This window comes from Rhipicephalus sanguineus, chromosome 2 (genome assembly GCF_013339695.2).
Source record: "Rhipicephalus sanguineus isolate Rsan-2018 chromosome 2, BIME_Rsan_1.4, whole genome shotgun sequence".
Classification (NCBI taxonomy): Eukaryota; Metazoa; Arthropoda; class Arachnida; order Ixodida; family Ixodidae; genus Rhipicephalus; species Rhipicephalus sanguineus.
The window spans coordinates 95,881,558-95,908,064 of NC_051177.1; positions in this window are offsets into that span (position 1 = coordinate 95,881,558).

The window sequence follows — 26,507 nt, forward strand, 5'->3', positions numbered from 1 at the left end:
AAAGTCCTATGAAAGCGTTACACGTCGTGACACGTTGGTCTTTAAACACTCCTGTACCGCAATAAAAACTCAATGAAGACACTCCGGCACGTTGCTGCGCTGGAAAGGAAACGCTAATCCGCCTGTGCTTATCAGCTGAACTCATCTTGTCCCCTTTAACGACGGAAAAGTTCTCAGCGACCAAACTATATATATCAATTCGCCAGCCGCAATCCGCAGGTATTATTCACTAACTGATATAGGACACCTTCGTTCCCTCTCTCTCTTTTCTTTTCAATGCCAAAATGGTTGTACTAGCGGACCAAGTTCCTATATGACGAAGGTCGCGAGTGGCTTTGAGTCCGTAGATATGTGTGTCTGTGTGCCGATATTCGGCTCAAGCCGCCCTTGTTCCACCAAGTGAAAGGTCGGGTATGACGTCATCACTGCACGCTACGGGCTTCTCAGTATGCAAAACACTGGCGAGAAAGTGATTACTTCTACCTTCGCGAAGGCAGTGTTCGCTGAAGGCTGAACAAGGAACTGAAGCGGGATAGTCTAAGCATCGATACTTCTCCTTATTAGCACATCGGATGCGTTGAGAAGTGCATACGAAATGGGCCAGACTGCAGACCCTCTAACCCCTGTTGCGCCACTTAACAATGCCTGACGTGGACTCTCCAAAACTTAACTTAGCTCTTCAAATGCTTCAAATGCACTTGGCAAATGCATCCGGCCAGCAGTCGCTGTCCACTGCGATCAGTGCCGCTTAAAATGAACGCATTCCGGCCTCTTGTTCTACCAGGCCACTTTATCTCGTCATTGTAACCACACGTCGCAGTCTTTTCTTGCTTTTCATTGATTCGAATTTCGGCCGTTCTTCCTCATTTGATCTTTTTTACGGGCGCAGGAAGTGGATGGGGGTAGTAAAGTAGTAATGCATATTAATTTATTGCGCCAAATTTTTTGCGACGTTCATAGTTTCACGTTCTAGATCGGTTTCGTAGAATTCTAACATAAACGAAAGAATGTCCTTGCAACTTTTATGTTTTTTAAGTAGATATATAGCCGACTTCGCGAAGTACCCGCCATCCCGTCGCGGTAACTTAGCAACTATGGCGGTATGCATATGAGCTCGAGGATGCGGAACATTTTGCAGGGCTAGTTGCTGCTGCATGTTACGGGAAGATAAAGCGCCAACGAGACGAACACAAGTGACATGGACAAGTGAGTTCGGTCCCCGCTGCTGCGACAACATGTGAATGGGGACGTAATGTAAATGCAAATAATAATAATAATAATAATAATAATAATAATAATAATAATAATAATAATAATAATAATAATAATAATAATAATAATAATAAATGCGGGAAGTTTGCACTAAGCTGCGCGAGGCATGGCACAGAGAAGCTGGTTGATCCTCTGCTGGTCGTGCTGCAGCATGGGAATCACAACGCCGGCGGCGATTGGATCCAGCGTGCTTGGCCGAAGAAGCGGCAGCCAAGCGACGGCGACGGGCGGATCCGGAATACGCGCAAAGCTTGCCACTCTGAATGTGTTGAAATCGCTGTCCCTGAGCCAGGGTGTAAGAAGCTGTGGCGGTTGCTATGGGGACGGCTCGGCGGAGACTGCTTCTCGGTTCGGCGGCGGCTTGGCTATTTTTAGCACAGGCACGGCGCAGCAGGGGTTTCTTGTTAACGGACGTCTTGCTGCCAGCTTTAACGGCTTCTCTGTTAAAAAAGCGCTCCTATACGTGGATCTTTGTGCTCGTCAAAAGCATTTTTTTCATCATTTTTTTCTGCATATCGCTATCATCAATGCTTGTTGTATGGCGTTTGCGCTGTAGTCTTTTGATACGCATTTTTTGTTGTTGGTTTTTAGGCGCGTGTCAGGCTGATGTTTACTCATATTGATCTGCTTTGGCCTTCAGTATTACAGTTGAAATTTGCGCCCGTCCTGTGTAGTATCGTGAGCAATTTGAGCTAGAACACGCGAGCGCGTGGCAAATAGCCTCAAAACCGAGATAGCGTGATACGTGGATAACGCTGCCAAAACCGGAGGGGAAAGGGGGGACGCTCTTCCGCATATTGTTGGCTACTGTTGGCACCCCCTCTTTGCTAGCGTTGCTTCGAAACGGCAGCTGATCGCGTGCCATCGGCCACTAGCAATGATAACACAAAAAAATGAAGGAAAAACAAAATAAATAAAAGAGTCGTATCAAAATGCGAACACAAAAGGAGACGTGTGGATATCGCGTTTAACCGATGTTGGAACAATTGACTCAGCAGCATATGCGATTCTTTATTAAAAATTACCTAGGTTACAGAAATTCATTCTCTTGAAGCACCCGCCACGGTGGTCTAGTGGTTGTGAGGCTCGACTGCTGACCCGAAGGTTGCGGGATCAAATCCCGGCCGCGGCGGTCTCATTTCGATGGAGGCAAAATGAAACAGGCCCGTGTACTTAGATTAAGGTGCACGTTAAAGAACATCCGATGGTCGAAATTCTCGGAGCCCTCCACTACGGCATCCCTCATAACCATATCGTAGTTATGGGACGTGACAACCCATTAATTATTATTATTATTCACTTGAATTAGTGCGACAAGCGACGGAAGTCACTAAAGTAGAAATGACACAGGACGAGTGCTGTCGAAGAACTAAAGTTTATTGATAAAAGCGATCGAAAAAATACCAGGCCTGCGCTGAAACCGCAGCACAGTCACAGCCAAAGCTGGAAAAGTGGCGTTTCTAGAGCCCCTTGTAAGCTCTCTTGGGGCTACTAATACAGGTAAACTAGCAAGGTACCCAATACGCCATAAATCACAATTTTTGTGAAGTTGGGAAGCACCTACTAAGCCACTATTCGTCATTCTGCGTCTGTAAGGCATTATGTGCACTTTGGCATCCTGTGTAGATGCAACTCAAGGAGCAAGTCATAGACACCACTGGACGAGGCCTGAGGGCGATACTCGGACTAGATCTAAAGAAGGCTTTTGATATGGTCGAGCACGCGGCCATCCTTGATAGAATTGCGCAATTCGGCCTGGGCAAACGAACGTACAATTACATTAGAAATTTTCTTACGGGAAGAAAAGCCAGGATCAGACTGGACGAGGAGGAGAGCATCCAGGTGGATATGGGCAGTGCGGGGACACCGCAAGGGTCCGTCGTGTCACCGATGCTCTTCAACCTCATCATGATCGGATTATCAGAAAAATTAGAGCGAATTGGAGGTATTAATCATACAGTTTATGCAGACGACATTACGATTTGGACCACGAAAGACGCAAGCGAGGGCGAGATGGAGAACAGACTTCAAGAGGCGGTGGAGGCCGTCGAGAATCATCTGGAGGGCACAGGACTGGAATGCTCGCCGGGGAAGTCGGAACTGCTATTATACCGCCCCAAGAGACTGGGCACACCATCCAGAGACGTGGCAGAACTACACAAACGGGGAATCAGATTAACCACTAGAAATGGCATGGAGATGCCCATGGTTCAGAAGATCAGAGTCTTGGGTCTATGGGTCGAAGCCAGGGGAACAAACGCCGAAATCGTAACGCGCCTGGAAAAAAAAGTCATGGCGGCCGTTAGGCTAATACAGAGAGTCTCCAACAAAAGAAGGGGCATTAAAGAAAGAAACGTTGTACGGCTCGTCCAGGCCTTTGCGATGAGCCACGTCGCATACGTAGCGGCATTCGTCCACTGGAACAAGGCAGAGAAGGCCAAGATCGACGCGCTCATTAGAAAAGCGTACAGAGCAGCACTGGGTCTACCGCAATACACAAGAAACGAAAGGCTGCTACAACTCGGAGTACATAACACGCTGGACGAGATCGCTGAAGCACAAAATATAGCGCAACTCGAAAGATTGTCCGGAACCAAGGCTGGCAGAGAAATCATGGAAAAGATCTCCATAAACTACCACGGAATGAGGGGCCCGAAGAGGCAAATTCACCCGGACGTCCGATCAGCAATAATCACGGAAAACATCCCGAAGAATATGCACCCCGTACACAACGTCGAGAGAAGGAAACGCCGCACGAAAACGATCCTCAAAAACCACGGCGCGCGGGAGGGGGTGCTTTTTGTAGACGCCGCCCGTTATCCCCGAAACCTGGACATCAATACTGATGTTGTCAGCAGCTCCCTCTTCGCAATGGCAGTCGTAGACACGAAGGGGAAGACTGTGACAACGGGCTCCGTAAGGACCAGATCATCAGAGGCAGCGGAAGAAACGGCAATTGCATTGGCCGTAATCAATTGTCGAAAACAAGACAGAACAATAATCAGTGACTCCAAGACGGCCATTAGAAATTTCACAAAGGGATGGGTCTCCAGCGAAGCAGCCAAAATCCTGAACCGCAGAGCAGAAGACTTCCGGCACGGCCAAATTACACCCAGATACCTCAAATGGATCCCGGCACACATGGGGGAAGTCAACACAGAAGATCCGAGTATGCCTCCCAACCTCAACGAGAAGGCCCACCGAACCGCGCGAGACCTAACCCACCGCGGCTCGGTCAGTGACGGCCCCACACCTCTCATCCACCACGGAAAGAGGTACGACTGCGGTGGAGGCGATGGGGAAGACGGAGGAGGCGACAATGACGAAGTAGCGATTCAAGACGACAGAGACAGACTCATCACGTACCATGACATACTGGCACACTATAAGCAGCAACGAGAAGAATACCCACCACCACACAAACAACTAGACAGATCTCAAGAAACAGATTGGAGAAGATTGCAAACCAGAACTTTCCCAAATCCAGTACACCTAAACAAAGTAAATTCCAGACAATACCCAGAAGCGAGCTGTATGCTCTGCAAGCACGAACACGCAGATATGGCACATATCTTATGGAAATGCGCACGGATCAGCACAATATACAAAGACGACAACATAGGACCGGACCTTCTCGAGGAGCGATGGCTAAGCGCTCTGACTAGCTCAGATCTACAAGAACAACTATGGGCAATCCAGCGGGCCCGGGCAGCGGTGGAAAGGCTATGCCTCACCGCATATAATGCCCGGGTGGCCTGAGCCCGGGCCGGCAACCTTGCAGGTGTTTTCTTTTTCTTAATAAAGTTTTTTCCGTCCGTCCGTTATGTGCACTTTGTTGACGCGACGACTGATGAGGATGAAGTATTATGGCTCAGCCCTTTGTAATGGGTTGGAAGCTTTAAACGGCCCACCAGTTATGTAATTTGCATTGGGTGACGCCCGGTCTCTATTTCCCTCTCCCGCCATGCTGTATAGCATACGTTGACGTGGGAGAGAGACGGGGGGGGGGGGCGAAAACTTTACTGAGACCCCGAGGAAATGGATCATGCGCTTATGGGCTTCCTTGGCAACCAATACAAGTGCACTTGCGAGGAACCCACTACGCTATAAATCATTGTAATTTTTGAGTAGGGAAGCAGGAACTATGCCATTTTTTGTCATTCTACGGAGAGCCGTGGTACCTGCTGAACGCATGTAAGGCATTATGGGCACTTTGTTGATGCTGTGCCTGATTACGATAAGAATTGTGGCGGAGCCCTTTACAATAGGTTGGAAGCATTCAACAACCTACTCGTTGCGCAATTCGCATTGTGTGATGCCTGGTTACAGAATTCGCGTTGTGCGACGCTTGGTGCTTTTTTTACTCTTCTACCACGCTACATTGCATATGTTAATGTGGTTCCTTCCCGACATGAAGCCTGTATAGGACCTTTTTGCAAAGCAGTTTCAAGCACCGGCATGGCTCAGAGCTTGAATACTGGGCTTCCACGCCGAGGACCCAGGTTCGAACCTCGTTGCATCCTGGCCAGGATTTCGTTTTTTTTTTTCTTATTTCGAGCGATAGTGGTTACGGACACCGGCGGCGGCGGCGGACAACTACGACGCCAAAACGGCCGCTGAAATGATCTCATAACAGCTTTCGCTGTAAAAAGAAAACACTCGAAAAAGCAACGAGCTGCGCTCGTCATCATAAAGCATGCGCGCGTTCCACAGCCTAAGTTAGGAAGATGGATGTCCCGGGTACAGAATAGTCACGCAGCTTCTTTGATGTGGAAGGCTTCTGCAAATTCACTAACCGTTTTGTCTTTCGGCTTGATGACGGTGTTAGTTCTTTGGAAGAAAAGGTTTGCACCAGTACGCTCAGTTAACTTGAGCTGTAAGATGAGAGTTCGGCCGTTCTTTCAAGTAGCATCCCACGATACTTTTTGGAAGTACCCTGGAGTCCTGCGCATGCAGTTAATTGGTTGTTTGTTCTTCTTTTTTTCCAGCGTTTTCTTTTTGCAGCGTCTTCATCAGTAAACTTATATGTTAGACAATGCTCGTCCTGCGCCCTCTCTGCACCTTCGTCTCTTCTTTCGTTCTCTGAGCTGATTCAAACGCACGCGACCTTTCAGATTCACCCAGCCTTCTATACTCTACTATAATTTTTAAAAAAATGTAAGCTTCAAATTTTGGGGGTATGTCGTTGGCATCTTGATTTGGGAGCCAGCAGTGAAAACGTTTCGATTTGATATTTCGCCGCTTATGAGCGATGTCGTTTGCTCCCAGCGAACTCCGTAACTTCGCGAGTATTTCGAAATCAACTCTCGCCGGTTTCACTGCGCCCATTTGATGCTATTTGAACGTTAGCCAGAGAGGCACGGTTCTTATAATACTACGATTACTTCTTTATGTTTCGGACTCAAGGTTTACGACTCTTTATATATGAGTAATTCCCCCAAAGGAGCAATCAGGAGCCCGGCAATATTCATCGACAGAAAAAAGGAAAAAAAAAAGAGAAGGAAATTCGTACCTTGAAAACTCCATGCACGGGGCCGATGTGCGTGAAGGCATTCCTGCCCAACTTTGAATATTACCACACCTTTGCGTAAATTCCCGCTGAAACGGCCGCGAGGAACCAAAACAGGCTCGGGGAGCGATGTTGCGTGTCGCTGCGCGCCTATTTAAAAAGAACGGGAGAGGATACAGCGTCGCCTCCGACCACGTTCTCTACGTCCCACGTGTAAACTTTATTTAGGCGCGCTTTTGCTTTTTATCCTAAGCATTTAATCTCTCACAAAGTTACTCCGCATTCAGCGCGTCATCAACGTTGACGTGTTTACAAACGTAGCTTGGAGCGCGGCCAGCTATTAGAGTAACAAGGGAGCGAACAGAAGGAAGCGCGCAAGGTTGTCACTGCGTGGCTGTAACAACTGCCGATTATATCACGACTTTGCTGAAGCGGCATGCGACAGAAGAACGCGGCTCGAAGATGTTTACATATAAAAACGAAGCTTAGTCACCTAAACGAATGGGCCCTTCCCTTCCCATCGAAAAGTGGTACAGTGCGACCTCCGTTTGTAAATAGACACACGTGCCGTCCTTTAGACGTGCGTGAGCGTTTAAGCAAAGAACCATCCCGTTTTACTTTCAGCGCAGAATGATCGTCGTTGCGACCGGTATGCGAGTCGTACGGCTGCAACTTACAAGAAAGTGTACCGGCACTTATGATGAAGTGCCGGTGCCAAATTAGTGGCGGAGAAAAGAAGGTGGGTGAGAGTTCGCTCACAGCAGGTCTTCGGAAATGGAACAAAAGCAATCGTTCATTTGAGTGAGCCATAATCTAGAGAAGGAACACTCGTAGGGTTAGTTGTAAAAGCAAATTGTCATTTGATTTCTTAAACCAAGCTAGACTCTGTAGTTGATGCTGGGGACGCATCGCTAGGTATCATCGCAATTGTGAATCAGAGTAGGTCTGCAAATGTGTACAACTTTGAAACCTTCATTAAACATAAAGGGGACAACATACTTCTAGACCATGGACCACGGGATAAGATTACGTTATTCTCGGGCTAATGAGAAAGAAAGAAATCTCGAGACCTGAGCAGAACAACATTTAGCATTTATACAGCGCTCGGTGTTAAACAGAAAAAGCGAAATGAAATAGATTCGATTCAATAACGAAAAATGGTGTGGTCTAATTAGGTGTGTATCCCTGGCAGCGAGCATATTTGGGTGCACCGTTTGTGACGGTGGTAACAACTTTATTGAGAACCCCGGCAAATTCGTGGCCTAGGCCTAGGCCGCCCCCGAGTAGGTCCGATGTGTCGAGGCTGAATTCAGTAGACGAGAAAGGTGGTGACAGGAACATCTGTAATGGTTGTGCAGGGGGCCGTGCGATACGCCGACACGTTCTACGTTTGCTGTTCTCCGCTGAGCTATGTGCCGAATGATGACGTAGTTACTCTGCAACAGAAATCGACTGATATCCTAATATGGCCAGCGGCCGGCTTACACAATGTACAACGAAATGCGTATGTACAGGACAGCTATAAAAGCACACAACGCATACATACATACATACATACATACATACATACATACATACATACATACATACATACATACATACATACATACATACATACATACATACATACATACATACATACATACATACATACATACATACATACATACATACATACATACATACATACATACATACATACATAAATACATACATCTTCTCAAGATCCCCCCGCCCCCCTCGAAATCTCTGCTCCTAACGTGGTTTTGCACTGCTTCCAGGATCGGAGGCTTTGCAAGCTTTCTGCACCTCACCTGGCTTTGCACTGCGTCCGTGACTGGTCTACCTTTGACCAAGCGACGGTGTCATGTGGTGACGTCACTAAGTGACGTGACAGTGGCGTCGTGTGGCCTTTATGTTGACGTCAGAATTGTTCGCGACTTGTGACGTCATGACGACGTCATATGGGGAAGTCATCACGTCATGATGATTTTTTGCATCACTCCTGTTGACGCCGACACCGCGGGACGCCGACGGCCAATTTTCGCGTTTCACGAGGCATGTGAGGCTTTCGCCTTAATATATTTCATTAATCCACCCTGTATCGGCCTTTGGCTAACAGTATTAAATATTAAAATATATTCATGGAGCCCAACCTTACCACAACCTTTATAAATGCATCCCGTTTCCTCGTAATCAGCAAGACTGCGCTGTACGTTTGTCGAGTGCGTGTGGCCGACGTATTTGCGTCAGCATTGTAACGCACAGGTTAGGTTCGGCGGCGATTTGCGGAAGGCAAGCGTTGATGGAATATCAACGACGTACGTACAGTGCAACACGAAGATCTTACTGTCTTTTTAATCCTCGCACCTATTAACGCTGCATTACGAAGTCCCTATATAGGCTTCGACCAAGCAGTCTGATAAGAAGCGGGGACAGGGATCACGTCACAGCAGTCTGTCGACTGTTGCGCTATAGAAGGATGCCACGTGTAAGTGGAATAAGGGGAAAAGCCGGTTGTGAGGAAATCACCAACTGCACAATCAACCGCAAAATACCAGAATGAGAGAGAGAGAGAGAGAGAGAGAGAGAGAGAGAGATCTATATGTTCAGGTATATAGGCCGAAGTAAGATGGTGTCCTTGAATTATTAGAAATTCAAGGACACCGTCTAAACAGTGTTCGCGCAACGAAAGTCCACGTTATCTGCTGAAAACACGGTAGTTGCGACATTCAAGGCAGGTAGACTGAAGTGTTGAGGGGAAAAACAAGGACCTTCGAGACGTCGAGCGCTCAATTAACGATGTGTGATTTCGTGCACGCACGCATGTCGATTTCTCTGCTCAGAGACGTCCATTCGTGAGTGAGTGAGTGAGTGAGTGAGTGAGTGAGTGAGTGAGTGAGTGAGTGAGTGAGTGAGTGAGTGAGTGAGTGAGTGAGTGAGTGAGTGAGTGAGTGAGTGAGTGAGTGAGTGAGTGAGTGAGTGAGTGAGTGAGTGAGTGAGTGAGTGAGTGAGTGAGTGAGTGAGTGAGTGAGTGAGTGAGTGAGTGAGCGAGCGAGCGAGCGAGCGAGCGAGCGAGCGAGCGAGCGTGCGAAAATTTATTTGAATATAGTGGGATTTTTGTCACTTCGGTCACCATGCGTGCGTTGATAGCTTTTATCGGACCGTAGTAGTACCTACATGACTCGCAGAGACAATACGAGCCGCTTTGCTGGTAGAGACGCACGCCAAAGCAGAAAATTATTGCTTGAATGTAACCAGGAGGAGGAGGAAGAAGAGGAAGCAAAGGTAGGAAGGTCAACCAGACGCGCAAGTCCAGTTTGTTATCCTACGCCTGATATCCCGAAACCGATCCTGAAATCGGTCAGGACGTCAGCTGGCTCGAGCGACTGCGAAAGAAGCTAAGAGGTGGAGGCCAAATGATCCAATAAGCCTATTTACTATAAATTAGCACAAGTATCAAACAGTCCTCTTCACCGGCGCGCGAAGCTTCGGAAGGCGCGATTTTCCTTGAAGGCAAGGAAGTTGACACGCGTCATATATATATGCCGGGCAACGGAGCTTCCAGTGGATGCATTCTTCCTGCTTGACCCGGCTAGAGCGTGCGCGTAGCCTCAATCCTTTGGTCACGTAGCCAGCATACGCCGATTCATGAAGGTCAGTGATCAAGATATCACTGATCTGCTAGAGAAAATACGCGTGGGACACTCTTCATACGCTTTCCAGCGTGTAACATACGTATAGGTTATGCGTGGCCGAAACCTGGCAACGGTGACCCTCTTTGATGTTTACACATCAGACGAAGGCACGTGCCTCACTGCGTTTTGACTGTGCGTATACGCAGCGCACCTGCACACAATGGTAGGTGTTGTTGGTAGATTTTAATCCCTACTCGCAGTTCGTAGTCAAATGACAACCCTCCATCGGTCACTGGCTGAAGAAAGCAGTGAAGGTGCTCTTGTGCTTGTTGAAATAGACTGAAATTGGAAGGGCGCATTCGCATTGGTGGAATCATCGGATGCGGCTCTTGTTTGGATCGTGAAAGGGGGCGCTAATTTTCTACAGCTCATAACACCACGCGGCTCGGCACACGTGCGCGCCGTCGCCACCTTCCTCTTTCTGTATGCTTTTTGAACCATTGTTTTCCTCTTCCAGCCTTTGGTAGCCAAGCACCCGCCCCTCTGATTAATATACCTACATTTTTTTCTCTCTCTTCATACTTTCAAATAGCTGTTTTTAAGTGTTATTTTAAAAAAATATCACATTTGGAACTTACTGTGCCTGCTCACCTGTGTGTAACAAAAACACTCTGCAATATTTATTCGCATATAATGAGGCATGCCGTAATGAAGGGCTCCGGGAATTTCGACCATTTGGTGCTCTTTAACGTGCACTGATACCGCACAGTACACGGGCCTCTAAGCAGTCGAACTTTATCGAAATGCAACCGCCGTGGCTGAACCCGCGACTTTCGTGTTAGCAGCCGAGCACCGCAACCCCTATACCACCGAGGCGGACTGAGCCGCTTTACGGGAGAGAAACACATGTCAAATCGCCAGTGCGATACTGTCGCAACGGACACATTTACCGTGGGTCTTTTTTTCTTATTGCGTGGCTCGGCGCACTGATTAAGTCGCTGCTTTGACGAAGCTGCGTTCTAGAGAAAGGGTGGAGGGAGATGGGGAAGGTTCTGAGTTCGCGAGGGCACCGTGAGCGCTAAGATGAGACTCTTATGCCCGTAATCTTAAGTCCTATTTCTCTTCGACACAATCTGCCGCACAATCGACGTGCTTGTAACGTTCGTATGCCGGCGCCGAAAAGACGACCGGTCACTTATCATCTCCTACGTCACAGTATCCCCTGAGGCAACATGTATGTTTTGGTCACAGGTGCGCTAAACCAGCTGTGCTTACGTGTGGTGAGAAACGTGTGCGGCTGTGTAGTTTCACCTTGAACCGGTGCTATTGCAACGATAGCTCAGAGCGTTCAACTCATCTGACCCCAACAGAACCCGCATTCTCGCATAACTAGATTCCGTTACTTCCAGCGGTCACCGTTTATTTAATGTAGAGTGACTGCATGCTGCGAAAGCAAGACGCGAATTGCCCGTCGATGAAGGACGCGACCTTAGCTGAGCATAGAGGCAGAGATATCAACGCCCATTCGCCGTCTTATGCGTACACATTTCGCCATCTGACCACAATCCGTGTATTGCGTACAACCAGGGGCCACGCGGGAGCTTTCTTTCATGGTTCTACTCTTCTTTCAGTACCCTCATACTTCTCTACCAGTACAAGGTGGAAAACAGCGCCCCATTGGTTGACCGTTATCACTTTTTCTTGATAAGTATAAGAAGTCGTCGAACATCAAATGTCCCTGGAGCCAACGTTCAGACACGTGGACTAGTCTTCGTCAGGGAGGACACTGCTCTTCTTCGCAACATCTTTTTATGAACCCCTTGCTCAACCTCCTCAATCTTTACGGGGAACGAAGAGAAGAACCTGACCAAAACAACTCCCCTTGTCCAAACGCCGGCTCCAGTAACACTCCTAGTTCGACTATTTTTTATCTCTACACGCCTCCATCTTCCCCTGAATTTCTCGAGCTGTTTGCCTTTCGCTTATCACGTATCTCTCGAGAAACACTCATTTTTAGACACAGCTTGTTTGCTTGTTGCTGTTTTTTCGTTCGTCTCGTCAAAAGCAACGGTCTGCTTAGCATAACCGTCCTGTCTCCGATGTTCACCAAACAGCGCGCAAATCGGGTCGTTTATCACTCGCATTATTTTTGCGTAGCTCGGAGGCCATGCATAGCGCTCGCCCAGTCCTTGAGCGTGAAAGAGAAACTTCTCTCGTCGGACTAGTTCGCCTTCGTCTAAATATACACTACGGTCTTGACCTCGCACGGGCCCGTACCTCCATATATTTGCATCCCCCTGATGCCGCCGCGGATAAGAACGGCGACCGCGCATAACACTCTGCTCACTCGTAAAAGCATTTCCTATACCAACCTTCGCTTTCCTTTCTTCAGTTATCGTGGTGGCACACCATTGCAGTCACATGAGTGTTGTCTGCCGGCTTCGAAGAACTCCTGAAAAGAACACCTTCATTTTCTATGTAACCTTGTGTCACCAATATGGTCGCCATCGACGTAATACGTCCTAAATGATTCCCTCCCATTACCTAAAACAAAAAAAAAGGCTATGGCCCTAACGAGGGCAGTCATATACTTGTGCTTCGTCACAGGGCTGCGCCTGTAGCTGCTGCTCGTTCTCTTCACGATCCTTAGATGCTTATCTGGCGACCTTATAGCGCGCCGATCGTCGACGAGGTCTATCGGAAAGTACACACTGAATATGTATTCGCTCCTCGTTTACAAACGCAGACCCTGGGACATTTCCGGTAGGATCTTGCGGTCACAGCATCCTCCGTTCTTTAGGGCTACCGCGCGGTAAATAATCATATCTTTACCGTTATGCCATTGCATTTGTCACTTCACAGCCTCCCGCGACGTGCATAGCCGACCTAGTTAGATGACCAGATATTTTTGTAATACCTAATAAGCCATACCTACATACATATACGTCCGCAAGTTATCTCTTGAAGGAGCACGGACACAAAAATTTCGCTTCCTAATTTTTACAGCGAAAGCTGTTATGAGATCATTTCACCGGCCGTTTTTGGCGCCGTAGTTGTCCGCCGCCGCCGCCGCCGGTGTCCGTAACCAGTATCGCTCGAAATAAGAAAAAAAACTAAATAAGAAAAAAATTCCAGGATGGAATGAGGTTCGAACCTGGGCCCTCTGCGTGGGAGCCCAGTATTCAACCTCTGAGCCATGCCGGTGCTTGAAACTGCTTTGCAAAAAGGTGCTATACAGGCTTTATGTCGGGAAGGAATCACATTAGCATATGCAATATAGCGTGGTCGAAGAGTAAAATAAACACCAAGCGTCGCACAACGCGAATTCTGTAACCAGGCGTCACACAATGCGAATTGCGCAACGAGTAGGTTGTTGAATGCTTCCAACCCATTACAAAGGGCTCTGTCATAATTCTTCGTCGTCATCAGGCACAGCATCAACAAAGTGCGCATAATGCCATACATGCGTTTAGCAGGTACCACGGCTCTCCGTAGAATGACGAAAAATGGCACAGTGCCTGCTGCCCTACTTCTAAAAGATTACAATGATTTATAGCGTAGTGGGTTCCTCGCAAGTGCACTTGTATTGGTTGCCAAGGAAGCCCATAAGCGCATGATCCATTTCCTCGGGGTCTCAGTAAAATTACAATGATTTAGAGCATAGTGGGTTCCTCGCAAGTTGACTTGTATTGGTTGCCAAGGAAGCCCATAAGCGCATGATTCATTTCCTCGGGATGGATGGATGGATGGATGGATGGATGGATGGATGGATGGATGGATGGATGGATGGATGGATGGATGGATGGATGGATGGATGGATGGATGGATGGATGGATGGACGGATGGATGGACGGATGGACGGATGGATGGACGGACGGACGGACGGACGGACGGATGGACGGACGGATGGATGGATGGATGGATGGATGGATGGATGGATGGATGGATGGATGGATGGATGGATGGATGGATGGATGGATGGATGGATGGATGGATGGATGGATGGATGGATGGATGGATGGATGGATAAACTTTATTTCGGTCTCAGTAAAATTGCAATGATTTACAGCGTAGTGGGTTCCTCGCAAGTGAACTTGTATGGGTTGCCAAGGAAGCCCGTAAGCGCATGATCTATTTCCTCGGGGTCCCAGTAACGTTCTTCGCCCCCCCTCCGTATCTCTCCCACGTCAGCCTATGTTATACAGCATGACGGGAAAGGGAAATAGCGAGCGGGCGTCACCTAATGCAAATTACATAACTGGTGGGCCGTTTAAAGCTTCCAACCCATTAGAAAGGGCTGAGCCATAATTCTTCATCGTCATCAGTCGTCGCGTCAACAAAGTGCACATAATACCTTACAGACGTGTAGCTGGTGCCTCGCTTCTCTGCAGAATGACGAATAATGGCTTAGTAAGTGCTCTCCAACTTCACAAAAATTGTGATTTATGGCGTAGTGGGTACCTTTCTAGTGTACTTGTATTGTAGCCCCAAGAGAGCTTACAACGGGCTCTAGAAACGCCGCTCTTCCAGCTTTCGCTGTGACTGTGCTGCGATTTCAGCGCAGGCCTGGCGTTTTTTGTTGTCTCTTTTTTGTGTGTGATAGATAGCTAACGACCCACTTATCACGGCTGAAAAGCTCGTTTGCTGGATCGCGCGACGGTTAATTATTTGGAGACAGTTTTGTAGCGCTCAGTCGAAGTCTCGGTTTCAGAGAGCGCCGAATGAGGCGGGACCCAGAGTGGTTTTCGTGTAAACATAGCTGGCTACGTGAGCACACAAAACCGCTTGCACATGAGCACCGCGTTGACAACTCTTTTCAACGAAGGCCTCCTGGGTGCTGCTATAATCCCCTCCAAGGCGTTGTGACCCCCCAAAAATCCACTGCCGAGGCCAGGCCACTGCCGAGGCCACTGCCGAGGCCAGGCCAAATCCACAGCCGAGGCCTTTCTACCCCCGTGCAAGTGTGCCCCCATTTTCCGTTGAAAAGGTCTGCTAGGAGAGAGGGATCGTGGCAGCCAACACAAACCGTGACGGAGGGGGCGGTTGGTTGTTTACACAAAAACCACGGGCGCGTTGAGCGTGCAGTGGCGCGACACGGGCTTTAACATTGATTGTAAATATGTTCTAGGCTATGTTATCCGTTTATATTTCGTAGATGATGCGTGTGCATCCACACAAATCTATCCCACAAGATATCTCGTCTTCAAAATTTTGTGTCAGTACTCCTTTAACTGCTGACTCGAAGGTTGCGGGATCGAATACCGGTCGCGGCGGCCGCATTCCGAAAGCCGCATTCCGGTTCATGTGCGAGTTCCACAAAGGCGGCGATTCAGAGTGTGACGTCTTGCCATAAAGTTATTGCTGCGAGTCATTCATAGAGAGATAAAGCGAAGCAATGGGCACAGCTTTCTGATGCTATATGTATATTGCGGCAGTGCTGAATCGAGAGCAGCGAAGATGCATGCTTAATTGAGATGCATATAATATACAGGGTGTTTTAAGCTTTATGGTTTTCTTAAAATTCAGCACTGGGAAGAACGCAGAAACCACCTTTGAAGATAAGTTGTGTATCCATGGAGATACAAAGTGAAACAATAATTATCGCTGTCAGCCTCCCAGTTAACTAAGAATAAATAGTGAATTTTTTAGTGACTGCAGCAAGCGGGCATGTTTCTATTGAAAAGTTGGAGGCAGTCGCGCTTCTACACATTTCCGCTTGGAAGAATTCTTCCAGCATGGCTGTGCTCCGAGATGTACCGCTGCAAAGTTTAACTGCAGTTTGCATGATTACGCATGCAAGTCATTGAGCACTGGCGCCTTTGTGGAACTCGCATATGAACCAGAAGTTTTCGATTTGCCGTCGTATACCACTGGGTCAACAAATCTCAGTGTGGCATCGAAGCTGTAAAACCAGCAAGCACCAGCGGCTTACCGGAAGTTATCTGAGAGCGAGGAGAAGACAGTCGATACCACCGTGAGTGAAAGGGCCGCAGTGTGAGTGGGCGTGACTTGCATCTCATTACACATTGAACGCTATCGACTGATCACAATACGCGAGGCCCATTATTTTTGTGCTTCTATCGCAGATAATGCGATGCGGTAATTGTCGTAACTTATGTAATCGATTGCCAGCCAAGGTGAGGTACATTTTGAGTTGTGGCGCGGAAAAGCCCTTAGGAATATTCGACGTCCAACCTGCATACGAATAGTGACCCTGAGATGAAAATCTGAAAGGTCATATACGCAGCGCTCGCGTGGCCTCCGAACAGCGAACTTTCTCTCACACTTTCCAGAAACGTCAATGTTCAAAAGCGACGAAAGTGGGAACGCACGAACGATAACGTATAAGATAACGCGAGCGAACTAAACTTTAGGGTAGACGGTTCGGCCTTGTTGGTAACGCGTGGTCATGAACACTTAGCGCAGAAGCAACAGAAGGACGAAAAAGGAGTTCTGTCCCTCCTTTTTCGTCCTTCTGTTGCTCCTGCGCTACATATTCACGACTCAATTTCGCCACACTTCGAGATCCTTAGCGCGAGGAACGGATTACGAATCCTGGTGTCTATTCCAGCATCCCCCGCGCAGTCGTATAACCCGGCACAGAGCAATCTGTGTTAAATTATGTTAACCAACGAGGCATTAACAGTCATGGAGGAAGTGGAAAAGTAAGGAGAAACCATTACGCGACGGCGCTCGAAGCATGCTGTGTCATTCCAAGCAGGTGATCGAAACGCCAGAGCGCACGGTAGGCTTTAGTACGCCTGGTTTTGCTTCGTTTTCGAACCTCCTCCGTAAGCCGGCCGAACAAGCGCGCTTCGATTACTATATACCGAACACCAAACCCCAAAATCTCGTTAAATCTCGTCCACATGCCAAGGCTGCATGCGTGACGTAATGGTCCCTCATAAGTTTTTTTTTTCTTCCTCTATGACAACCGTACACCGTGAAACCATCAATTGGCTTGAAACGTTTCCGTGCGTTGATCAGTGGATACGGTCATGTAATTTTATACAGGGCTTCTTTTTCTCGACTGCGAAGCATCCGAACGCCGACTAGCGAGGTAACCCTGCGCGTGCGTGCGTGCGTGCGTGCGTGCGTGCGTGCGTGCGTGCGTGCGTGCGTGCGTGCGTGCGTGCTCTTTACAGCCTGTCTCCACGTCGAACGAAGGAGGCTCTTAGAGGAAGCAGCTGCGTCTGCTGTAACCAATTTAAGACGAAGGTGCGCCCATTATATAAGCTTATTTTTAATTTCTTTCTGGTGGAGTGCGAAGAGGAACTCAAACTACAAGAGCTCGGTGTATTAGTTCCTGCTTGCTACGCGGCGATGCAGCCGTTAAACGTAGCCCAACGAAGGTTCATTGCGAAACACTGTGTCCGCTGCAACGGAGAGACTGGAAACTAACTTTCCTGATCGCGGTTTTTTTTACGAGCCAGCATGCCGTGTCGGGTGAAGATATAAAAAGCAAGTCGTTAAATCAGGTTTGCGTCACAAGATGTTCAGAATTTATTCACGCCTCTTGCCCACACTATTATCAAACGAGAGGCCAAAATTTATTCTCAGCTCAATTTCAGCGGCTGATGAGCATTCATTCTCGCCTGTGCAAGGATCTACTGCCAGGTTTCTTCCCCCTCCGAAAGCTCCGAGTATTTAATAAATAACCACAGCGCAGCACTGAGTATTTAATAGTTTCATTCGTTCATTCATTGTTGCGTGCCACAAGCACAAAGTATTGTTATTTTCCTAGAACGCTAACCTTCTCCTTTCGTCAATCTCTTTACCAATTTTCCCCTTACAGCGTAATTAATCCGTCTAGTTATCCTCTCTTCTTTATAGCTTTCCCTATCTCCTTGGTCCTATGATGCAACACTTTCTGGCACGCAATTTTTAGGAGCTGGCTCGCCAGGTTCTTCAGCTGGGGCAAAGTCCCGCGCCGCACGCGTAACCTTAGTTCCATAGGCGACCGCTACAGGCGCAGCTCGCTCGAAAGAGAAGTTTTCTTCCTCTTGTTCTTCGGACGCCTTGCTGATGATATTAACGCAGGCAAAACCACATATAGCAGAGCCAACTGTAGCGTGCGCACTCTCGCGCGAAAAAGAAGTTTTCTTCCTCTTGTTCTTCGAGCGCCTTGATGATGACCTTAACGCAGGCAAAACTACATATAGCATAGCCAACTGTAGCATGCGGCGCTCGCTCCACTCCGGCAGTGCGCTTCGATACTAATAACATGAACGAAGAAGACAAGGCGGCGGATCGGAGGGCTCGCAAGGTAGCAGCAGTGCGGGCTCGCCGCCAAGACCCTGCGATGAAAGCTTGTGAGGCCGCGGAGAGACGTCAGCGTCGTGCGGACCCCGAGATACAAGCCCGCGAAGCCAAAACAGCGCGGAAGCGGCGAAGCGGTGGCTATCTGAAGTTGGTGGCACCACAATAGCTACTGCAACAACGTCTGACGTCTTTATATGACAATAGAGGAATTGCGGGGAACATTCATGGTTTACCAGATTATCTCTGAGCCAGCTTCTCAATCATCATTCACTTCGTGGATATGACGTGATTTTTTAAATAATGTTTTGTTTATTTTGCTACAGTGCCAGTCATAACGAGAACAATGTTGATGTTGTGTAAACATTTTTTTAAAGAAAATAAAGTTCTCGCGCAACACAGTATAGGAGAAATAAGAGCGCCTTATGTACTGAAACGATGACAATGTAACCCTTTTGGTGGCATAACAATTCTATAGTAGAGTGAAAATGTAGTACATTACTGATATTATACAGACAACGGCTTGCAAAGGGACCATAGCTGCTTCTGGAGGTGCGTGACTAATACACATAAAAAGGACGGCAGGGCATTAATGCAGGGTAATGCGGGTGTCGTACGGGGCGTCATCTGCGGTTTGCATTTCGAGAAGGTTAATAAAGGATCCTCGCATTGAAAGGTTCAGAAGAAATTGTAGGTCTTCGCCGAAGGTTAGAGCACGGGTCAGGCACATTTTCCTTGTATAGTTTCATTCATTTCAGCACTGAATGTCCTATAGAGCACGCTATACCTAAATTCAGCATCACTTCGATGATCACGAATGGGTCACGAATCCAAAAAATGCCATCGCAGTTGTTTCGAACATTAAGATTCAAGTCTGCTTTTCTCTATCCCCCAAAAATTTGGTTATCGCTTTTGTTTTTAACCAACAGTAAGCAATTCAGCCCCTCCTCTGCAGAAAGCGAACGTTGGGATGCGTTCAAGAATTTCGTGCTTTGTTCATATAAGATAACATGATGCTGTATCCCCAATATGTTCTATCGCTGAAGTTCTTCATAACGAGAGAGTTTCAGCCAGACCTGATGTTACAGAAAGGTGTAGGTGTGGGGGAATAAAGGAAAGGGAGGTTTACTAGATTTTGCCCAGTTTGCTACTTCGCACGTGGGAGCAAGAACGGGGGAATACGAACGGGGCAATAGGAGGGAGAAGACATGATTCTAGATAATTCACAATCATGGTTCGGCGCACTCCTAAAGAGTGGCACGTATGTGGAAGCTGAGATCACTTGAAAATTACTCTCAGTTGGCGACCAAAGTCAATGAAGCGTGTCATTGTGCTGTTAAAGAGGACGTGATAAAGTTTTACAAGGTCTACCGTGATACCGCGTAATCGTTGGTAACAATGTCACCGATGACGCAGCGCCCACGATGAAGCGATGACACTGCATGCTTATACCTTTATCAAGAGTAGACGCGGCAAGAAAATTTCGCCATATCACGCGCGATGTCTCGGGGAATCACTGAAATACTCCGCCGAACTCCAACCGTCGTCTATATAGCCTCCGTCCGTCATTACAGCTGCAATTGCCTATATTCCGCGTCATGAGCCAACACTTCTCTGTCGGCTGTGGGTAGGGGTGGCTTTCACCAACTCATGCGGCTGTCGCATGGGAATGGCTGATTTACCCGTGTGCTCTAACTGCAAATATGTAGATACCATCGGTCACACCTTGTTCCACTGTTCCCGCGTGGACAAACAACGCCAGATTCTCCAGTCTGACTGAGTATACCTGGTGATCAGCCTTTTAACTAATTAACCTCACGTGAGCTTGGCCTCACAGCTCATCAGCTAAGTAAGTCATACGAACCTTTCTGCAATACTTGAAGGCAACTGACTTGAGGGCTCGTCTGTATACCTACCCTGCACTGTGAATAATCTAGGCTATACGCTTTCGGTCTCATGCCCCACGTTCTACTCCCCATTTGTAGGGTAGCAAACTGAGCAAATTGATGTGGTCATTGGGAATAAGAGATGCAACCTCGCTGACTTCGTTCCACCTGTCTCTTTCTGGCAGCAAGGCCTAATATTCGATTGGTCGTGTACCATGTCTTCACGAATATGCCTGAACAAACCTCAGTGGCCTGAACTCATCAGCCCTCGAAGCTAAACAGCATTGGGCTTCCTCAGTCTTTGAGACAACAAGCTCGGGAGCGCTTGATACTAATGGATCGATCGATTTCACTCGCGAAATGTTCAGCATCAATCTTGAACGTGGCCCTTACGCTGTAAATATAGGGTGATGTTCTTGAAAATTTTCTTGCAAAGTGGTGGGTAATATGCAGGGGTGTGCGAATAGTGAAATTTCATCTCGAATCGCATTCGAATCGAATAGTGCCCAATAGTGGTCAAAAATGTCGAATGTCGAATCGAATATCGAATAGTATATTTACACGAAATGTGTACCGCCAGTTACGGCAAGACAAAGGAAAAATCAGGGACGCTACGGCGTGCTGACAGCTTCATTACGCACTTGTTCGGGAGTGGCTTCTGTTTCAGCTTTTATGGGCGCGTAAGCGTGTTGATAGGAGGAGGAGGAATAAATTTTATTGACAATAAATGGGAGCGGGAATGTTGGTTATAGAAGAGCCGCCACTCCAGTCAGCAGCGCCACTCCTAACCTCCTAACAGAGGGGCGCACGGCAGCTAGTTTTCTTTCCCTATGATCGCGCAATACGGCTCATCTGACAACGGTAATGTTGTGCTACTTCGCCATGTGTGCTCCGGGACCAAAAGTCTTCGGACGCCCGTTCACAGCAGCGTTTTAACTGCGCGCCGGAACGATGGGATTTTCTGAACTAGTGGTGCGGTGCGGCAGTGGCGAATGCCCAGCGTGAATAAATTTTTACATGCAAAGCCAATCACCGAGGGTTTCGCAGGCCAAAGTTAGGTCGTTTTACGGCGCTTGCGGGCATAGATGACCGATCTACGCAAGAAGTCCGTGCCTTCGTTTTTCGAGCGATGTTGTGAAGGATTTAACAGTTTTCTCATGTGTTTTTCTGCGTGCGAAAATGACATAATCTCCTTTAAGATCAGCATGCGCTCACTTTTGAACCAGGATGTCGGTGAAAGCTTAACAAACGGCGACGTAAGCGTTAGTTTTAGTCACCCCAGCCTAACCAAGATGCACCATTGGCCTTTGTCGCGTTTTAGATATTCGTCCTGTCGAATTATTCGAAACTTCGAATACTATCTATTCAAAAGTCCAATCGAATTATTCGATTAGGAACTATTCGATTCGAATTCGAAACTCGAATATTCGCACACCCCTAGTAATATGGCTTCACAAGAGCAAAAAAAAAAGAAAAAAGAAACAAGTACAGGTCGTTCTGTGCACTCCTTCTATAATTGTACTCGTGCCCCGAGCTTGCTGGAACCTTCTTACGTAGATTTTTTACAGCGAAAGCTGTTATCAGATCGCAACGGCAGTGGGGTAGTTGTCCGCCGCCGCCGCCGCCGCCGGTGTCCGTAACTACTATCGCGCGAAATAAGGAAAACTGAAATACATAAAAATATCCAGAATCGGATGGGATTTAAACCCGGGCCCTTTGCGTTGCAGTCGAGTATTCTATACCACAGAGGCACGCTAGTTTTTCTTACTTTATTTCCGTTCGTACGTCACACAAACGGGGACAACAGAATTATGTTACCAGACACAACAAACATGTAAGCACTCATCTGCCGTTAACCACTGCATGAACAACATTGCGATTTAAACTTTCATGGTAAGCAGGGGTTCTATCCCAGCCAACCATGAAGGAACACGCTCTTTTGTTTTTTATACCTCGATAAACCTGGCCATACTTTCTTGAAAATACTGTCTTGCTGGTCTTCTATCCGGGTCACAGTAAAATCAAGCCATTCGTGAGCGCCATATATATACTATACAAACCAATTATCATGATTAGGTCATATGATAATCCGTACTCATAGTACCTAATTCCATGAGGGTATAACGGAAATTATTTTCTTATTGTCCTCTGCAACACGTCGCGAAAGTATACTCCCTCCGAACAGTGCCAATTGCAAAGGAGTTTCAAGCACCAGCGTGGCTCTGTAACCAACCTGAAGCAATTGACCTCAGAACCACGCTGGTGCTTGAAACTTCTTTGCAAAATGACCCTATACAGGTGTCATATCGGGCTAGGAATCGCGTTAACATGGGTAATATACCGTGTCAGAAGAGTAAAATAACAACCAGGCGTCACACAATTGCACAACGAATGCGTGGTTTAAAGCTTCCCAACCACTACAAAGTGCTCACCCATAATTCTTCATCGTCATCGGCCACATGCAGCATCAACAAAGGGCGCATAATGCCTCACATATATGTAGCGGGTACCTGGCTTATCCGCAGAAAGACGAAGAGTGGCATAGTGCGTGCTTCCCTACTTCGCAAAAATTATGATTTATGGTGTAGTGGATACCTTGCACGCGTATTAGATGCCCCAAGAGAGTTTGAAACGGGCTCTAGAAAGGCCACTCTTCGAGCTTTCGCTGTGACTGTGCTGCGGGTTGTGCGCAGGCCTGGCATTTTTTGTTTGTCACTTTGATATCTACGTAACAGAAAACTTCGCAAAACTCGTTATACTGCAGGGGATTTCCACTCATCATCAGTAACCACTCATCTTTCCCACGTTTCGTCCAGGATGGGCATCTTACACGTGCCTTCAACCAACGCGACCGCATTGGCTGGAGTATGATGGCGTTTGGAAAGATGCCAATCCACGTGAGCGCATACGTCAGCATTTGCCGCATTTTCTGTCTGCTCTTTCTTTTTGTCTCTTTTAGCTTTTATGTAGCGCGTCTAAACACCATCTTCCGGTCGCGAAAAGTTCCCGCGACCTTCGTTGCGTTGCCTTAGCTTCTCGTGTGCAGACTTTTCACGGGGCAGCAGGCGCAACGAAACTGAAACTGTGGCTAGTTATAAAGAGTATGATTCGAGAAGAGAGTAAAACAAAACAAAAAGGGAGAATAAACGATTGGCGAAGAACTTCGCTTAGTATCATCTACATCGACTAATACAATGCACTCATTACCTAAGTTATCGAACATTTGCGCTATATATATTAAATATATTTCAAGTAAATATAGTTTAAGTTATTTTTGTGCCGCTGTATGCAAGATAAGCCCGATCCCCTGTTGTTTACACTCAGCCGTGATCATCTACATCCGTATTTCATGGCCTTTTTTTTTAGTGGGGCGGGGGGGGGGGGGGGGAGGTTATTGTCAGGACTGTAGGGCTCTTATTAATTGCTTAAGAAGTACCAAGCTTCCGAGACTGGTTTGGTTAGTTAGCTTAACGTTATATTTGGATAATTTAGGTTACAGTAGGCATACGCCTGAAAGGTGGTTGCTTTGTGCTACGAGGTAGTGGAGATTGGAAGTGGGTAATATTTTGCGCGCTTGTCGCCAAACGTATAGACAGTGGTAGAGTTACTAATAGGTGTACCAACTTCGGTTTTGTTTCAATAACGCAATTTTATACCATACTTTAAGTTTCTAGAGTTACCATTAGAACAAAATCGCAAGGAATCTGTGCATCGTGGTTACCACGAATCACGAGAAAGAAGCCAGGACGCGTATTCACAAAGGCATCTTACGCTCTAATCTTTCGTAAGTGAAAATTTCAGCCAATTCCTATGCTGCGCAAGTCGTTATGGAACTTCACAGACAATTTTATCGGGCTGGCATGTGCTTTGTCTTTCTTGTATCCGTCCTTCATAAAGTTTTGCGCTACCAATAACGACTGATCAGTATGGAAGCCGGCTGACCAATGGCAAATGTCACTTGCAAACAAAAACATTTGTGAATACTACTCCAGGCTAGCCAAACAAATAGTTTGCGTATACAAATATGATAAGAAGTAGTTCGTTGGTAGGTAAGTCGGTTTGCTTTATTTTCTCGAATCAGCCTTTCAATGTCTGTACATCGGTGGTTACCAGGAAAAGGACCAAAAATGAAGGCAACTGGAGGACCTTCTACGGGAAATTTCTATTGAAAACACGAACAACAACATAATTACGCTAAACAAGATTCCATTTCGAAAAGTACATGCGAGCCATGTACTTACACACGCGCGCGCCGAAGTGTGTGGCATTCTTTTTGAATCAGGCAAGAAATAATGTTTTTTTTTGTTTCTTCTATCACCATAGGCGTGCGCGGCAAGCACACCGACGGCAAGCACTCCGAAACACCTTGAGCAGACAGAGAGCGAAAGCGCAATGCAAGGTCAGTCGCGTGACCTTGGAGCTCGTGAGAGCCATCGGAGCGACAGACCGACCCGTGATCGAAGAAGTGGGCGGGCACAACCTGGCCGGAAGCCCGGTTCTCACGGCGCACGCTTATTAGTTCCTAGAAGGTTTGTCGCGCGTGTTCGACGGGACAGCGGCAACGTTTTCTCGGATAAGTCGAGTCTCACGACCTACCCGCGTCAGCATCCCGGGCTCCACACGTGTGAATCCTTTCCCCCTCCAAAACTGTTTCCACTTCTTTTCCTTCTCCTGTGCCTCGGTGTTGATTTTAGTCAATGCATCAGCAGCACAGAGCATTCAGAGCTTCAAGTACCTTCCTGTTAACTTCTTTATGGCGTGTATTCGATATCTTGCCAGTCAAGTTTGGTCCGATGAAATGCGTGTTCTGTTCGTTGGCTGCTGACCGGAGAGACTGCTAATCGGCCAGCGGCCCTTTTATGTCTGATTTCAGCGCTTACGAAGCTCGGAAAAGAGGCATCTCTTGCCGGCCTCGTCGAAAATATTGCAGTCTGCTTTGTTGTCCAAACAACATGGGGGCTGACCTTTTTCAAGCGAAGCTTGTTTTGAGCCAGTGGCGGCGTTGTCGTATGCGAAAACCCCGGCGCCGGCCCGGTACAGAAATTCGGCCCTCGAAATTTCGTCAGCCGGTCACATGCGTATATGTAGACGCCGTTTTCCAATAACTGATTCTCTCTCGATTGTAGGCTTGTCGGCGATCGGCCGTTTCTCACATGGCAATCTGATCTTTAATCGAAGTAACTTGCCAATTCGCGTTACCATATTTCATTCATTTCATTGTTGCCTGGATATAAAAGCATGACCTCACGTTCCGGCGCCGGCGCCGGACGGGAGGCATTGGGCACGATGCCAACCGCGTGGGCGCGCGTTGGCGCCACGCCCGCAACCAATCAGAGCCGTTCCGCTTCTGCCGGGGATGGAAAGAAAGAAAGAAAGAAAGAAAGAAAGAAAGAAAGAAAGAAAGAAAGAAAGAAAGAAAGAAAGAAAGAAAGAAAGAAATATAGTACGTCTAGCGCGCAGTACGTCTAGCGCCCATTTTCCAGATAGCAGGAGGGATCCTGATTTCAAAGACGATAGTCTTTCTTCGGGAACTTACACGCAGAAATTTTTGGCTGTCTGTCTGCCTGTCTGTATTTCACCCGATTCAGCCACCCGGCCGAAGTTTAAGCACTTGCTGAACGCCCAGCCATCTTGAACTGGTAGTTGCGTTCATACTTGTGAACATTGTCGATCAAAAAGCAAATATTACGCATATCTGAGGCGCAACGTCAATGCGAAAGTATTAGGTGGTGTGTTCCTTTACTAGAAAATGCATAGGTACGTAACTCTAAAGACCCTAGTGTTTCTTAGGTTGCGCTGAAACGGTGCAGAAACGACCGGCAGAAGGCTATCGTCTTTCGAAGACATTTCCAGCGTAGCACGCAGATACGCGGGCAATTTTTTTGTTGGCTTTCCTTATCTTGGAAACTCGACAGTATGATCGTCAGCTCACACGAAGACGTA